Source organism: Tachyglossus aculeatus, chromosome 2, assembly GCF_015852505.1.
Source record: "Tachyglossus aculeatus isolate mTacAcu1 chromosome 2, mTacAcu1.pri, whole genome shotgun sequence".
Classification (NCBI taxonomy): domain Eukaryota; kingdom Metazoa; phylum Chordata; class Mammalia; order Monotremata; family Tachyglossidae; genus Tachyglossus; species Tachyglossus aculeatus.
The window spans coordinates 45922665-45939050 of NC_052067.1; the positions used below are offsets into that span (position 1 = coordinate 45922665).

Here is a 16386-nt window from a genome sequence, read left to right on the forward strand (position 1 = left end):
ATAAGTAGAATAGATATGTACTAGTAAAATAAATAAATAAATAGAGTAATAAATATGTACAAACATATATACATATATACAGGTGCTGTGGGGAGGGGAAGGAGGTAAGACGGGGGGGGATGGAGAGAGGGATGAGGGGGAGAGGAAGGAGGGGGCTCAGTCTGGGAAGGCCTCCTGGAGGAGGTGAGCTCTCAGTAGGGTCTTGAAGGGAAGAAGAGAGCTAGCTTGGCGGATGGGCAGAGGGAGGGCATTCCAGGCCCGGGGGATGACGTGGGCGGGGGGTCGACGGCGGGACAGGCGAGAACGAGGCACGGTGAGGAGATTAGCGGCAGAGGAGCGGAGGGTGCGGGCTGGGCTGTAGAAAGAGAGAAGGGAGGTGAGGTAGGAGGGGGCGACGTGATGGACAGCCTTGAAGCCCAGGGTGAGGAGTTTCTGCCTGATGTGCAGATTGATTGGTAGCCACTGGAGATTTTTGAGGAGGGGAGTAACATGCCCAGAGTGTTTTTGGACAAAGACAATCCGGGCAGCAGCATGAAGTATGGATTGAAGTGGGGAGATACATGAGAATGGGAGATCAGAGAGAAGGCTGATGCAGTAGTCCAGACGGGATAGGATGAGAGCTTGAACGAGCAGGGTAGTGGTTTGGATGGAGAGGAAAGGGCGGACGATGGAGAGGAAAGGGCGGATCTTGGCAATGTTTGAATGATAGAGTGTGATAGGGATTACTATGTGCCAGGTCCTATACTAAGTGCTGGGATAGTGGTTAGAGCACGGGCCCGGGAGTCAGAAGGTCATGGGTTCTAATCCTGGCTCCACCACTTCATTCATTCATTCAATCTTATTTATTGAGCTCCTACTGTATGCAGCGCACGATATTAAGCTCTTGGAAAGTACAATTCAGCAATAACGAGAGACAATCCCTGCCCACAACAGGCTTACATGTCTGTGTATGACATCAGGCAAGTCACTTCACTTCTCTGGGGCTCAGTTACCTCATCTGTAAAATGGGGATTGAGATTGTGAGCCCCACATGGGACAGGGACTGTGTCCAACTCTATTTGCTAGTATCCACCCCAACACTTAGTACCTACCATTCCTGGCATATCGTAAGTGCTTTACAAATACCATCGTTATTATTATTATTATTACTCTTCCAAATGCTTAGTACTACTATTACTCTTCCAAATGCTTAGCACATTGTAAGCACTAAATAAATATTATTGATTGGTCTTCATTATCAAGCCTGGTCGATGTAAATGGGGCTACACCTCCAAGCCCCACCCCCAAGCTGCCCTCTGCGATTGACAGCAGGCCTCTGGCCCTGGATGAAGCCTGCTGAGAATCAATCTGTCCTCCCGTGACTCCGGTGGGCTGGACTGGGGCAGGTGCAGCTGGTCAGTCAATGACCTTCTCCCTGGTCACATTCTGGACATCTTGCTGAGGTCTGAGTCACAAGGCCCATTTTGGTTGATCTCTTGGGATCATCTCTCAGGGTCCAGGGGCTGGCTCGCCCCTGGCCAAGTAGTTGTTTGTTTTTTTCTTCATGGTATTTGTTAAGTGCTTACTATGTGCCTGTTCTAAGTGCTGTGGTAGAAACCAGGTAATCTGGTTGGACACAGTCCCTGTCATGTTTTCATTCATTCCATCAATCATTCATTCCATCATATTTCCTGAGCATTTACCATGGGCAAAGCACTGTACTAAGTGCTTGGGAGAGTACAGTGTAACAGTAAACAGGACACATTTCCTGCCCACCTCGAGCTTGTGGTCCGGGGGGGAGACAGATATGGACATAAGTGCTGTGGGGCTGGGAGGGGGGATGAATGAAAGGGGCAAGTCAGGGCAACGCAGAAGGGAGTGGGAGAAGAGAAAAGGAGGGCTTAGTCAGGGAAGGCCCCTTGGAGGAAATGTGCCTTCAATAAGGCTTTGAGAAGGGGGAGAGTCGTCTGTCAGATATGAGGAGGGAGAGAGTTCGAGGGCAGAGGCAGGATGTGGGTGAGAAGTCAGCGATGAGATAGACAAGATTGAGATCTAGTCCCAAGTGAGACTTATCGTCTTAATCTCCATTTTCTAGAAGAGGTAACTGAGCCCCAGAGAAGTTGTCAGTCAGTTTTATTTAATTGATCACTTACTGTGTGCAGACCACCATACTAAGAGCTCGCTTGGGAAAGTACAATACAACAATTTAACAGACTTATTCCGTGTCTCTTCCCTCCGTGGCACAGATCTTTTGTCCTGGCCTGTCTGGTTGAGAGCCAGACAAATAGCCACCCTAATTGTCTCACTTTTCCTCATCCTCTGCATGTTGAGGGGACATGTCCCCCTCTTTCAGCTTCAGAGGATGGCAGTAGCTGATGTTTCTCTCTCTCTCAGACCCAGAAAACCTCAGGTCTTCCCGGATCTCACCACCAGATCTCCTAGGTTAATAATTCATTTGTTCAGTAGTGTTTATTGAGCACTTACTGTGTGCAGAGCACAGTACTAAGTGCTTGGAAAGTACAATTCAGCAACAGATAGGGATAATCCCTACCCAACAATGGGCTTACAGTCTAGAAGGGGGAGACATAACAAGACAAAACAAGTAGACAGGCATCAATCCAGCAGGCTTATCCGCGTGCGTCGGAGCCAAATAATTCCCTTTCCCCTCAGCACAGCACAGAGCAGTTATCATCAATGGCAATTATTTCTCTCCATGATACTCAACGTGAGAGGGGGCAGAAATTTAATTTTAACCTGAGTTGGAGTGACATTTGGTTATTACTATCTCGGGGTGTGTCGCTCGGAGAGCAATTGTTCGGAAGTGGTAGAGTTTTCCGATCAGGATAAATCTCTGCAGCTGAAGTGGGGAAGGGGAGAAGAAAAAATAATATATACATATAGCATTAAAAACAAAGATGATACTTGCCGAAAGATGCTGAAAGTGGGAAGGAAGAGATTGAATTCTCCAGGACCAGTACATCTACTCAGCAATCTTCAGCGGGGTAGACACAGAAATCTATTTTCAAGTGATTTTGTTCCTATTCAAACCAATCTAAATGGGGCAGCTTTAATATCTCTTCCCAGGTAACACACAATCTGAGCAGAGAGCTGTCTCGTAGTTAAGAGGTACAGAAGCCGATGCTTCCCCATTCAATGTGACCCAAATGCTCACCGAGAGTCTAAGCCTTGCTTTTCCAACCTCTATGGGCAGGATTATAAGCTGTCGCCACTGCTTTTTCATTCATCCAATCGTATTTTTTAAGTTTTTACTGTGTGCAGAGAGCACTATACTAAGCTCTTGGTAAAGTACAATTCAACAATAAATGGTGACATTCCCTGCCCACAGTCTAGAGAGGGGGAGACAGACATCAATGCAAATATATGAAATTACAGATATGATGCTTCGGACCCTGAAAAGGATTCCAATTTGTCCTGGATCAGAAGCAGCATGGCCTAGTGGATTAAATCTGGGTTCAAGTATCAAAAGGACCTGGGTTCTAATCCCAGCTTCACCACTTGTCCTCTGGGTGACCTTGGGTACGTCACTTCACTTCTCTGAGCCTCAGCCATCCCATCTGTAAAATGGGAATTAAGATTGCGAGCCCTATGTGGGACAGGGACTTCATCCACCCTGATTAGCTTTTATCAACCGCAATGCTTAGAACAGTGCCTAACACATAGTAAGCACTTAACAAATACCATCATTTACTGAGCTCCATCTGGTCAGGGAGGGAACAAGGATAGGATAGTTAAAAAGAAAATGGGTAATGTTTGTAGATGGCTATTATAATAATACTGTAATCTCAATGTGGGCAGGGAACGTGTCTGCTAATTCTGCTGGACATTCCCAAACACTTAGTACAGTGCTCGGCACATAGTAAGCCCTCAATAAATACCATCCATGAAATAAATTTTGGCATTTGTTAAGTGCTTACTGTGTGCTTATTAATCAATGGAGTAGATTTGTTAATCAAGTTGGATGCAGCCCCTGACACACATGGGGCTCACAATCTAAGAAGGAGAACACGCACTGAATCCCCATTTTACAGAGGACGAAATTGAAGCCAAGAAAAGTGAAGTGATTTGCACCCAAGGTCACAGAGCAGTCAAGGGGTAGAGCTGGGATTAGAACCCAGGTCGTCTGGCTCCCAGGCCTGGGCTCTTTCCACTAAGTCTCGGTGCATCCCTATACACTTAGTACTACATATTGGCAAAAGTATATTCATTCATTCAATTGTATTTTTTGAGGGCTTACTGTGTGCAGAGCACTGTACTAAGCACTTGGGAAGTACAAGTTGGCAACATATAGAGATGGTCCTTACATTGACTTAGAACACTGGCTATATACCACTAAGCTATATGTCATGGGGATGATACAGTCAATTGTATTTATTGAGTGCCCAATATTGAATGCCCAAATGTCATCATTATTATTACAAATTCAGAAGTCAGTCAATCCTATTTATTTAATGCTTGCTGCTTGCCCAGCACTGTACTAAGCTCTTGGGAGAGTACAATACAACAATAAACAGACACATTCAGAAATGCTAGTATCAAATGGGGGAGCGGGAACCTGTAGCAACCTGGAACTTGTCTACTGTGTGTTCTACCAACCAGTCAGTGCTGTTGTTTTTAAGGATATCTCTTAAATGCGTACTCTGTTCCAGGCACTGTACCAAGTGCTGGGGTAGATGCAACCTAATTAGATTGGACCCAGTCCCTGTCCCACATGGGGCTCACAATCAATCCCTACTTTTCAGATGAGGTAACTGAGGCAAAGAGAATTTAGGTGCTTTGCCTGGGTTCACACAGTAAATAAGTGGCGGAGCTAGGATTGGAACCAGGGTCTTTCTGACTCTACTAGACCATGCTGCTTCTCTATTTGTCGAGTGTTTATTGTGTTCAGAGCACTGTACTAAGCGCTCAGAAGAGGACAATACAACAGAGTTAGAAGAAACGGTCCTTGTCTGCAAGGAGCTTCTAGTCTAGGGACCTGAACTACTCAGTCTAACATTGTGTGTTTTTTCCCCCTTCCCTCCTACAGACTGTAAGCTCATTGTGGGCAGGGAACGTGTCTGTTTATTGTTGATTATAAATGCCCAAGCGCTCAATACAGGGCTCTGCAAGCAGCAAGCATTCAGTAAATACGATTGGCTGACTTCTGAATTTGTAATAATAATAATGATGACATTTATTAAGTGCTTACTATGTGCCAGGCACTCTACTAAGCACTGGGGTAGATACAAGCCAATCCATTTGATTGCAGTCCTCCCAAGAGGGACTCACAGTCTCAATCCCCGTTTTATAGATGAGGGAGCTGAGGGACAGAGAACAATAATAATAATAATAATAATAATAGCATTTATTAAGTGCTTAATATGTGCAAAACACTGTTCTAAGCTCTGGGGAGGTTACAAGGTGATCAGGTTGTCCCATGGGGGGCTCACAGTCTTAATCCCCATTTTACAGATGAGGTAACTGAGGCACAGAGAAGTTAAGTGACTTGCCCAAAGTCACACAGCTGACAATTGGTGGAGATGAGATTTGAACCCATGACCTCTGACTCCAAAGCCCGTGCTCTTTCCACTGAGCCACGCTGCTTCTCGGAAGAGAAGTGACTCACCCAAGGTCACAGCAGACAAGTGGCAGAGCCAGAATAATGATAATGATGATATTTGTTAAGTGCCTACTCTGTGTCAAGCACTGTCCTAAATGCTGGGGTAAATACAAGCTAACCAGGTTGGACACAGTCCCTTTCCCACCTGGGCCTAACAGCATGAAATCCCCATTTTATGGATGAGGGAACTGAAACACAGAGAAGTGAAGTGACTGGCCTAAGTTTACACAGCAAACAAGTGGCAGAGCTGGGACTTGAACCCAGGTCCTTCTGACTCCTAAGCCTAGGCTGTAATCACTATGCCATACTGCTTCTTGGTTCAACACAGGGACACAATAGGAAGTCTACTGACTTTGAGGGAAGAAGCCCCCCAAGTGGGGGGGCGGGAGGAAGGAAGGGGTCAGGTGTTCATGGGTCCACGAGGAGCAATGTGACCTGGGTTCTAATCCAGGCTCCACTGCTTGTCTACTGTGTGACCTTGGGCAAGTCACTTCACTTCTCTGGGCCTAGGTTACCTCATCTGGAAAATGGGGATTAAGACTGGAAGCCCCATGTGGGTCGTGGACTGTGTCCAACCTGCGTAATTTGTATCTACCACAGTCATTAGTACAGAACCTAGCACGTAGTAAGCACTTCTCACTTGTCTGCTGTGAGACCTTGGGCAAGTCATTTCACTTCTCTGGGCCTCAGTTCCCATCAACTGTAAAACAGGGACTAAGACTGTGAGCCCCACGTGGGACATTCATTCATTCAATCAATCATATTTATTGAGGGCTTACTGTGTGCTAAGCGTTTGGGAGAGTACAATACAACAATAAACGTTCACATTCCCTGCCCACAACGAGCTTACAGCCTAGAGTTGGGGAGACAGAAATCAATACAGATACATAAAATGACAGATATGGACATAAATGCTGTGGGACTGAGAAGGGGGAAGCTGTGGGCAAAGAGAGGGTCCCCAGGACACAGGGAGGATCTCTGAAATAGAATTGTGTTAATAATAACAATAATAATAATAATCACAGTGCTTGTTAAGCACTTACTACGTGCCAAGCACTGACAGATATGGACATAAATGCTGTGGGACTGAGAGGGGGGAAGAGCAAAGGGAGAAAATCAGGGTGATGGAGAGGGGAGCGGGAGATAAAGAAAAGTGGGGCTTAGTCTGGGAAGGCCTCTTGGAGGAGATTTGCCTTCAATAAGGCTTTGAAGTCAGGGGAGAGTCACTGTCTGACATTCCAGAGAGGCAGGACATAGGCCAGGGGTCGGCAGTGAGACAAGTGAGATCAGGGCATGGGGAGAAGGTTAGCACTAGAGGAGCAAAGTGTGCGGGCTGGGTTATAGTAAAAGAATAGCTAGTTGACGTAAGAGGGAGCAAGGTGATGGACTGCTTTAAAGCCAGTGGTGAAGAGTTTTTGTTTGATACAGAGGTGAATGGGCAATCACTGGAGGTTTTTGAGGAGGGGGGTGACATGTCCTGAGCGTTTTTGTAGAAAGATGATCCGGGCAGTGGAGCTGAGGTCTTTGGGAGCGTCCTTGTTTGCTCTGGATGGTAAAGAGACCAGGTTCCGGCTGGAGGGGACTGCAGCTGGCTTTATGGCTCGGCCTTCAAAACAAGGCTGTGGCTGCCTGCCTGGCTGGCATTTCATCCCGAAACAGCAAACTCCTGACTCGTTTCCAGCAACAGCTGCTCTGGGCGGCCCCTTGTTCCTCCTGCCCTGTGTGGTTTGGGTCGGGGAGATCGGGCTGGGGGGAACTGGGCTGAAGAACCAGACATGCGATCATTCAATCTCATCTATCAAGCATTTATTGTGTGCAGAGCACTGTACTAAGCACTTGGGAGTGCTTAGTACAACAATAAGCAGACATATTCCCTGCCCACAGTGATCTGACAGTCTAGAGGACTGTAAGCCATAGGCAAAGAGAGGGTTCCCAGGACACAGGGAGGTTCTCTGAAATAGAATTCTGTTAATAATAACAATAATAATAATCACAGTGCTTGTTAAGCACTTACTATGTGCCAAGCACTGTTCTAAGAGCTGGGATAGATACAAGTTAATCAGGTTGGACACAGTCCATTTTTTACAGGTGAGGTAATTGAGGCCCAGAAAAGTGAAGCAACTTGCCCAAGGTCACACAGCAGACAGGTGGCAGACCCAGGATTAGAAACCACATCCTTCAGATTCCCAGGCCTGTACCTCTAAGCCACATAAAATTGGACTTTCCCAAGCACTTAGTCCAGTGCTCTGCACAGAGTAAACCACTCAATAAATAAAGAGCTTAGTGACCTTAGTCATTTAACTTCTCTGCATTTCAGTTCCCTCATTTCTATAATGGGGATGAAGACTGTGAGCCCTATGAGGGACATGGACTGTGTCCAACCTGATTAGCTTGTTTCTACTCCTGCGCTTAGTACAGTGCCTGGCACATAGTAAATGCTTATTTAGTACCTCTTAATGATTGGTTGACTAAGTGACTGCTCTCAGGAAGGGCTGTGAGGAGTAGAGTGAGCTGGTGTTATCCAGTGACAGAGGGCAGGATATTCACTGACCATCCCCATCTGGACTGACAGCTTGTTCTGAGCAGGGATCATATCTACCAACTCTGTTATATTATACTCTCTCAATTGCTTAACACAGTGCTCTGCACACCATAAGCACTCATTAGTTACCATTGATTGATTTATTCACCCTAAGGCTTCAGGACTCGCAAGGGAGAGGTTAGAAGCCAACCAGAGAGAATGGTAATAAGACTAATTGTGGTGTTTATTAAGCACTTACTATGTGCCAAGCACTGTACTAGACACTGGGGTAGATACGAGATAATCAGGTTGAACACAGTCTCTATCCCATATGGGGCTCACAATCTTAATCCCCATTTTACAGATGAGAGAACTGAGGGCCAGAGAAGTGAAGTGAGGCAGTCAATCATATTTATTGAAAGCATACTGTGTGCAGGGCACTGTAAGGCTTCTTGGAGGAGATGTGCCTTCAATAAGTCTTTGAAAAAGGGGACAGTAATTGTCAGATGGGAAAATAGACCACGTTCCAGTCCGGGGCAGGACATGTGACTTGCCCAAGTTCCCACAGCTGACAAGTGGGGAGCCGGGATTAGAACCCAGGTCCTTCTGACTCACAGGCCTGTGATCTTGCCGCTAGACCACACTGCTTCTGCACTTAATGATAGCTCATTGTGGGCAGGGAATGTGTCTATTTATTGTTGTATTGTACTCTCCCAAGTGCTCAGTGTCGTGCTCTGCACCCAGTAACTGCTCAATAAATATGATCATCACTGTGGACCATCTCCTCATCACATTATCCAACCTTGGCTTCATGAACTCTGTCCTCTCCAGGTTCTCTTATCTCTCCGGCCCTTCATTCTCAGTCTCCTTCACAGGCTCCTCCTCCCTCTCCCATCCCCTTACTGTGGGCATTCCTCAAGGGTCAGCTCTTGGTCCCCTTCTGTTCTCCATCTATACTCACTCCCTTGTGAACTTATTCACTCCCACAGCTTCAACTATCATCTCTACACAGAGGACACCCACATCTACATCTCCCCTGTTCTCTCTCCCTTCCTCCAGGCTCGTATCTCCTCCTGCCTTCAGGACATTTCCACCTGGATGTCCACCTGCCATCTAAAGCTCAACATGTGCAAGACTGAGCTCCTTATCTTCCCTCCCAAACCTTGTTCTCTCCCTGACTTTCCTGTGACTGTGAACAGCATTACCATCCTTCCTGTCTCACAAGCCCGCAAACTTGGTGTCATCCTTAACTCCAGTCTCTCATTCACCCCACATATTCAGTCCGTCACCAAAACCTGCCGATCTCACCTCCACAACATCTCCAAGATCCGCCCTTTCCTCTCCATCTAAACCACTACCTTGCTGGTTCAATCTCTCATCCTATCCCGACTGGATGATTGCATTGACCTCCTTTCACATCTCCCATCCAACTGTCTCTCCCAACTTCAGTCTATTCTTCACTCTGCTGCCCGGATTATCTTTGTACAGAAATGCTCTGGGCATGCCGCTCCCTCCTCAAAATTCTCCACTGGTCACCTATCAACCTTCGCTTGAAGCAAAAACTCCTCACTCTTAGCTCTCCATCACCTCACCTCCTCCTACCTCACCTCCCTTCTCTCCTTCTACAGCTCAGCCCACACACTCAGCTCCTCTGCCGTTAACCTCTTCACCGAGCCTTGTTCTCACCTGTCCTGCCATCGACCTCCGGCCCACATCCTATCTCTGGCCTGGAATGCCCTCCCTCCTCAAATCCACCAAACTAGCTCTCTTCCTCCATTCAAAGCCCTACTGAGAGCTCACCTCCTCCAGGAGGCCTTCCCAGACTGAGCACCCCCTTTTTACCTCTCCTCCTCCCCTCCCCAGCACCCCAGCTCCCTCCCTCTGCCCTTCCCCCTTCCCCTCCCCACAGCACTTGTGTATATTTTTACATATTTATTACTTTATTGATTTTATTAATGATGTGTATATAGCTATAATTCTATTTATTCTGATGGTATTGACACCTGTCTACCTGTTTTGTTGTGTTGTCTCCCCCTTCTAGACTGTGAGCCCGTTGTTGGGTAGGGACCGTCTCTATATATTGCCGATTTGTACTCCCCCAGCGCTTAGTATGGTGCTCTGCACACAGTAAGCGCTCAATAAATACGATTGAATGAATGAATGACTGACTAATAATAGCTATCATTGTTCCGATAAACCTAGCGATGTTGAGGACAGTGACAAAAAATAGAATCATACCGCCACCTGCTGACACATTGAGTCCATAATACAAACACGTTAAATAAGTACTTGGATGTAACTTTAGTAATAATAGTAGCAGTATTCATTCAGTCGCACTTATTGAGCACTTACTGTGTAAAAGCCCTGTACTAAGTGCCTGGGAGAGAAGCAGCATTGCCTAGTGGATAGAGCACCATCCAGGGAGTCAGAAGGTCATGGGTTCTAATCCTGACTCTGCCACTTGTCTGCTATGTGACCTTAAGCAAGTCACTTAACTTCTCTGGGCCTTGGTTCCCTCATCTGTAAAACGGGGATTAAGACTGTGAGCCCCATGTGCTCTGCACACATAGTACAGTGCTCTGCACATAGTAAGCGCTCAATAAATATGATTGATTGATTGATTGATTGATTGCACACACTGAGTGCTCAATAAATATGGTTGAATGAATGACAGGGACTGTGTCCAAACCAGCACTTAGTACAGTGCCTTGCACACAATAAGCATTTAACAAACACCAGAATTATTATTATTATTGTTAATATCATTAAGCACTTACTATGGCCAAGCACTGTTCTAAGCGCTGGGGTGGATGCAAGCAAATAGGGTTGGTCACAGTTCCTGTCCCAGTGGGGCTCACAGTCTTAATCCCCAATTTACAGATGATGTAACTGAGGCACAGAGAAGTGAAAGACTTGCCCAAGGTCACACAGCAGACAAGTGGCAGAGCCAGGGTTAGAACCCAGGACCTTCTGACTCCCAGGCCTGTGCTCTATCCACTTTTTTTTTTTATGGCATTTGTTAAGCACTTACTATGTGCAAAGCATTGTTCTAAGCGCTGGGGGGATACAAGGTGATCAAGTTGTCCCACGTGGGGCTCACAGTCTTCATCCCCATTTTTACAGTTGAGGGAACTGAGGCTCAGAGAAGTTAAGTGACTTGCCCAAGGTCACACAGCAGACATGTGGCGGGGCTGAGATTCGAACCTGTGACCTCTGACTCCAAAGCCTGGGCTCTTTCCACTGAGCCATGCTGCTTCTCTGCCCAACTGTGCCTCTGGACTGTTGTGACGGGTCTGTTGTGACTGAGTGACTGAGTCAGGTGGGTAGCATTCATGAAATCTGGGTCTGAATCATATGTTTTCTCTTTTTCTCTTGCAGTGGCCAACGAGGCAGGAGACCGAAGTGGTCGTTCGGTCGCCCGCTTTACTCGTGAGTAGGAACGATTCTGCTACTCACTTGTCTTAATCACCTCGCCCCCTCCTACCTCACCTTGCTACTCTCCTACTACAACCCAGCCCGCACGCTTCACTCCTCCAATGCTGCCCTTCTCACTGTACCTCCATCTCTTCTATCTCGCTGCCGACCTCTCGCCTACATCCTGCCTCTGGCCTGCACCACCCTCCCTCCTCCTATCTGACAGATAATTGCTCTCCCCTACTTCAAAGCCTTATTGAAGGCACATCTCCTCCAAGAAGCCTTCCCTGACTGAGCCCTCCTCTCCTCTTCTCTCACTCCCTTCTGTGCTGCTCTTACTTGCTCCTTCATCCATCCTCCCTCCCAGCCCCACAGCACATATGTATATGTATATATATATATATATATATATATTTTTTTTTTAAATGTATTTATTTATTTATATCTATTCATTTGTTTATATTAATGTCTATCTCCCCCTCTAGACTGTAAGCTCATTGTGTGCAGGAATGTGTCTGTTTTTATATTGTACTCTCCCAAGTGGTTAGTACAGTGCTTGCACACAGTAAGTGCTCAATAAATACAATTGAATGAATGAGTACATGTCTCCTAGTCCCTTGAATGGCTTGTCCCACCAGCTGCTGGGGCATTTATGGGCTTACTCTGTGCCAAACACTGTGTTAAGTGCTGGGGTAGAGACGAAAGAATCAGAGCAGACATAGTCCCTGTCCCACACGTAACTGACAGACTACTTACCTCACCTCAGTAAAGAAGCAGCATGGCCTAGTGGCAAGAGTCCGAGCCTGAGAATCGTAAGGACCTGGGTTCTAATCCCCACTCTGCCTCTTGTCTGTTGTGTGACTTTGGGCAAGTCTATTCCCTTCTCTGGGACTCAGTTACCTCATCTGGATAAATGGGGATTAAGACTATGTATTCCATGTGAGACAGGGACTTTGTCCAACCCAATTAGCTTGAATCTACCCCAGCACTTGTGATTGGATCAAAGTAAGCACTTAACAAATACTATAAAAAATAAAAATCTACTACAACCCAGTCTGCAAACTTTCCTCTTCTAACACCAGTCTTCCCACTGTACCATTATCTCATCTCTCTCACCACTGATCCCTCGCCCACATCCTCCCTCTGGCCTGGAAATGTGTCTGTTATATTGTTAGAGCATACTCTCCCAAGGACTTAGTACAGTGCTCTGCACACTATAAGTGCTCAATAAATACAATTGATTGATTGACTGATTCCCCCTCCACATACATGAGCCCACTGCTCTCCCCACCTTCAAAACTTTATTAAAATCACATCTCCTCCAGAGATCTTCCCCAACTAAGCCCTAACCACCCTGTCTCAGCCCTCCCTTCTGTATCATCTTTGCACTTAGGCCTGTTCCCCTTAAGCCTTTTTTTAATATTGTTTGCTAAGCGCTTACTATGTTCCAGACACTGTACTAAGCCCTGGGGTAGATAAAAATCAGGTTGGACGCAATCCATGTCCCATATGGGCTCACAATCTTAATCCCCATTTTAAATAATAATAATAATGATGGCATTTGTTAAGCATTTACTATGTGCAAAGCACTGTTCTAATCACTGGGGGGATACAAGGTGATCAGGTTGTCCCGCATGGGGCTCACAGGCTTCATCCCCATTTTACAGATGAGGTAACTGAGGCTCCAAGAAGTTAAGTGATGAGGTGAGGCACAGAAAGTGAAGTGACTTGCCCAAGGTCACACAGCAGGCAAGTGGCAGAGTTGGGATTAGAACCCAGATCCTTTTGATTCCCAAGTCTGTGTTCTATCCACCAGGCCACACCGCTTCTCTCTGACGTTCATCCCTCCACAACCCACAAAACTCAGATCATGGGCTTGGTAGTTAGGGGACTTGAGTTCATTCAATCATTCATTCATTCAATCGTATTAATTGAGCACTTACTGTGTGCACAGCACTGTACTAAGCATTTGAGAGAGTACAATACAACAAAAAACAACATATTCCCAGCCCACGAACTTAAAATCTAGATGGGGACAGACATCAAAACAAATAAATTAATTACCGGTATGTACATGAGTGCTTTGGGGCTGGGAGGGGGGAAGAACAAATGGAGCAATTCAGAAGAGGAAATGGGGGGGGGTGCTAAGTTTGGGAAGGCCTTCTTGGAGGAGATGGGCCTTCAATAAGGCTTTGAATGGGGGGAGAGTCATTGCTGGTCAGATTTGAGGAGAGAGGGCGTGCCAGGCCAGAGGCAGGACGTGGGCCAGGGGTCAGTGGTGAGACAGGTGAGATGGAGTCAAAGTGAGAAGGTTAGCACTAGAAGAACAAAGTATGCAGGCCGGCCTGTAGAAGGAGGGAAGCAAGGTGAGGTAGGAGGGGGGCAAAGTGTTGGACTGCTTTAAAGCCAATGGTGAGGAGTTTTTGTGAGGTGGATGGGCAACCACTGGAGTTTTTTGAGGAGTGGGGTGACATGTCCTGAATGTAATTGTAGAGAAATGTTCCAGACAGCAGAGTGAAGTGTGGACTGGAATGGGGAGAGACAGGAGGCTGGGAGGTCAACAAGGAGGCTGATGCAGTAATCCAGGTGGGATAGGCTGGGAGCTCATACTAATGTGGTTGCAGTTTGGATGGAGAGGAAAGGGCAGATTTTAGCCATGTTGTGAAGGTGGGACTGACAGGATTAATGGGAAAGCCAGGGGGAGGACAGGGTTTAGATGGGAAGATACGGAGCTCTGCTTTGGACCTGTTAAGTCTGAGGTGACGGAAAGACATCCAAGTAGAGATGTCTTGAAGGCAAAAGGAATTGCGAGACTGCAGCGAGAGAGAGAGATTAGGCTGGAGTTGGAGATTTGGGTAGCATCTACATAGAGGCAATAGGTGAAGCCATAGGAGCAAATGAGTTCTCCAAGGGAGTGGGTGTAGATGGAGAATAGAAGGGGACCCAGAAGTGAACCTTGAGGAACCCCCACAGTTAGGGGGTGGGAGGAAGAGGAGGAGCCCGAGAAAGTCTAAGAATGAGCAGTCAGAGAGATGAGGAGAACCTGGAGAGGAGAGTCAGTGAAGCCAAGGTTGGATAACGTTTCCAGGAGAAGGGGGTGGCCTACAGTTTCGAAGGCAGCTGAGAGGTTGAGGAGGATGAGGATGGAGTAGAAGTCATTGGATTTGTCGAGGAGATCATTGGTGACCTTTGAGAGGGTGGTTTCTGTTGAGTGAAGGGACAGAAGCCAGATTGGAGGGGGTCAAGGAGAGAATTGGAGAGAGGAATTTGAGGCAGTGGGTGTAGACAACTAGCTGGAGGAGTTTGGAGAGGAATGGTAGGAGGGAGATGGAGCGATAACTGGAGGGAGCTGTGGGATCAAGGGAGGGTTTTTTTAGGATAGGGGAGACATGGGCATGTTTGAAAGCAGTGGGGAAGAAACCACTGGAGAGCGAATGGTTGAAGATGACTGTTAGGGAGGGAAGAAGGGGGTGAGAGTTTTGATAAGGTGTGAAGGAATGGTGTCAGATGAGCAGGTGGAGGGGGTGGCTTTTGAGAGGAGGCAGGAGATCGCCTCTAGAGATACTGCTGGGAAGGATGGGAGAGTTGAAGGGGGAGGGACTGAGGAGGGTCAGGGGTGATTTTAGGGAGCTCACACCTGATGGTGTCAATTTTCTTAAAGTAAGTGGCCAGCTCACTGGAGGCAAGGGATGGGGGAGGTGGGGGGACAGGGGGTCGTGAGAAGGGAGTTAAATCTCTGGTACAGCTGGTGAGGGTGATGGGTATGGGTGTCAGTAAGGGTGGAGAAATAGTTTTGCAGGACAGAGGAGAAGGCAGAGTTAGAGCATGCAAGGATGAACTTGAAGCGGAGGAAGTTGGCCTGATATTTAGATTTCCGCCAGCAGCGCTCTGTGGCTTGGTCACAAGAGCGAAGGAGGTGGACAGTGGAGGTGATCCAGGGCTGTAGGTTAGTGGTACGAGAGTGATAAAGGGGTAGGGGTGCGAGTGAGTTGAGTTCAGTAGGGAGGGTGGTGTTGAGAGCATCTATTTGGTCATTGAAGAGGGTAGTTTGGGTATACCCCTCTTAGTGTCACACCCTGGAGAGTTGCCAGTACTCTACCAGTCTCTGCTACAGGAGGGAGAGTCAAGCAGAGGCCTATCCATTCCATTCTTAGCTTGGGCAGTGGCTAGCGAGTGGAAGGCAATCTGCTACAAGTCAAAACTCACCTGTGCTGGGCAGCAACAGCACGGGAGAGAGTCGAGGATGGAGACTCAAGTTTACTTTGTGGAACGAGGTAATGGTAAACCACTTCTGGATTTTTACTGAGAAAGCTCTATGGATAACCTACCAGAACGATTGCAGATGGAGAGCAGGGCGTACTGGGTGAGATGTGTCTGTGATGTCGCAATGGTTCGGAAATGACTCGTCAGCATAAGACAAGACAAACACTTAAATATGATTGAATGAATGAATTAAGGTCATATCTCCTCCAAGAGGCCTTCCCTGACTAAGCCCTCTTTTCCCTGACTTTCTCCCTTCTGTGTTGTCTATGCACTTAGATCCGTGATCTCTGGGCATTTGATATTTGCCCCACCCTCAACCCCACAGCACTTATGTACATATCTTTAAATTGTATATCATGAATTATTTATAGTAACCTCAGTCTCTCCCTCTAAATTGTTAGCTTGTTGTGAGCAGGAAACGTGTCTGCCAACGCTGTTGCACTGTCCTCTCCCAAGCACTTCATACAGTGCTCTACACATAGTAAGCGTTCATTAAATACTATTGATTGATTGATTGAACTTGATGTAATCTGAAGCAATAATAATAATGATGGTATTTGTTAAGTACTTACTAAGTGTCAATCATTGTACT

General features: G+C 46.8%; 1 non-coding gene across 1 annotated transcript; it reads left to right on the forward strand.

Annotated features, from left to right (window-relative positions):
• The first annotated feature begins 15588 nt into the window (after positions 1 to 15588).
• LOC119925128 lies at positions 15589 to 15727 on the forward strand. The gene has a single exon (XR_005449796.1). It is a non-coding gene; the product is annotated as a small nucleolar RNA SNORA7 (small nucleolar RNA).
• The last annotated feature ends 659 nt before the right edge of the window (positions 15728 to 16386 follow it).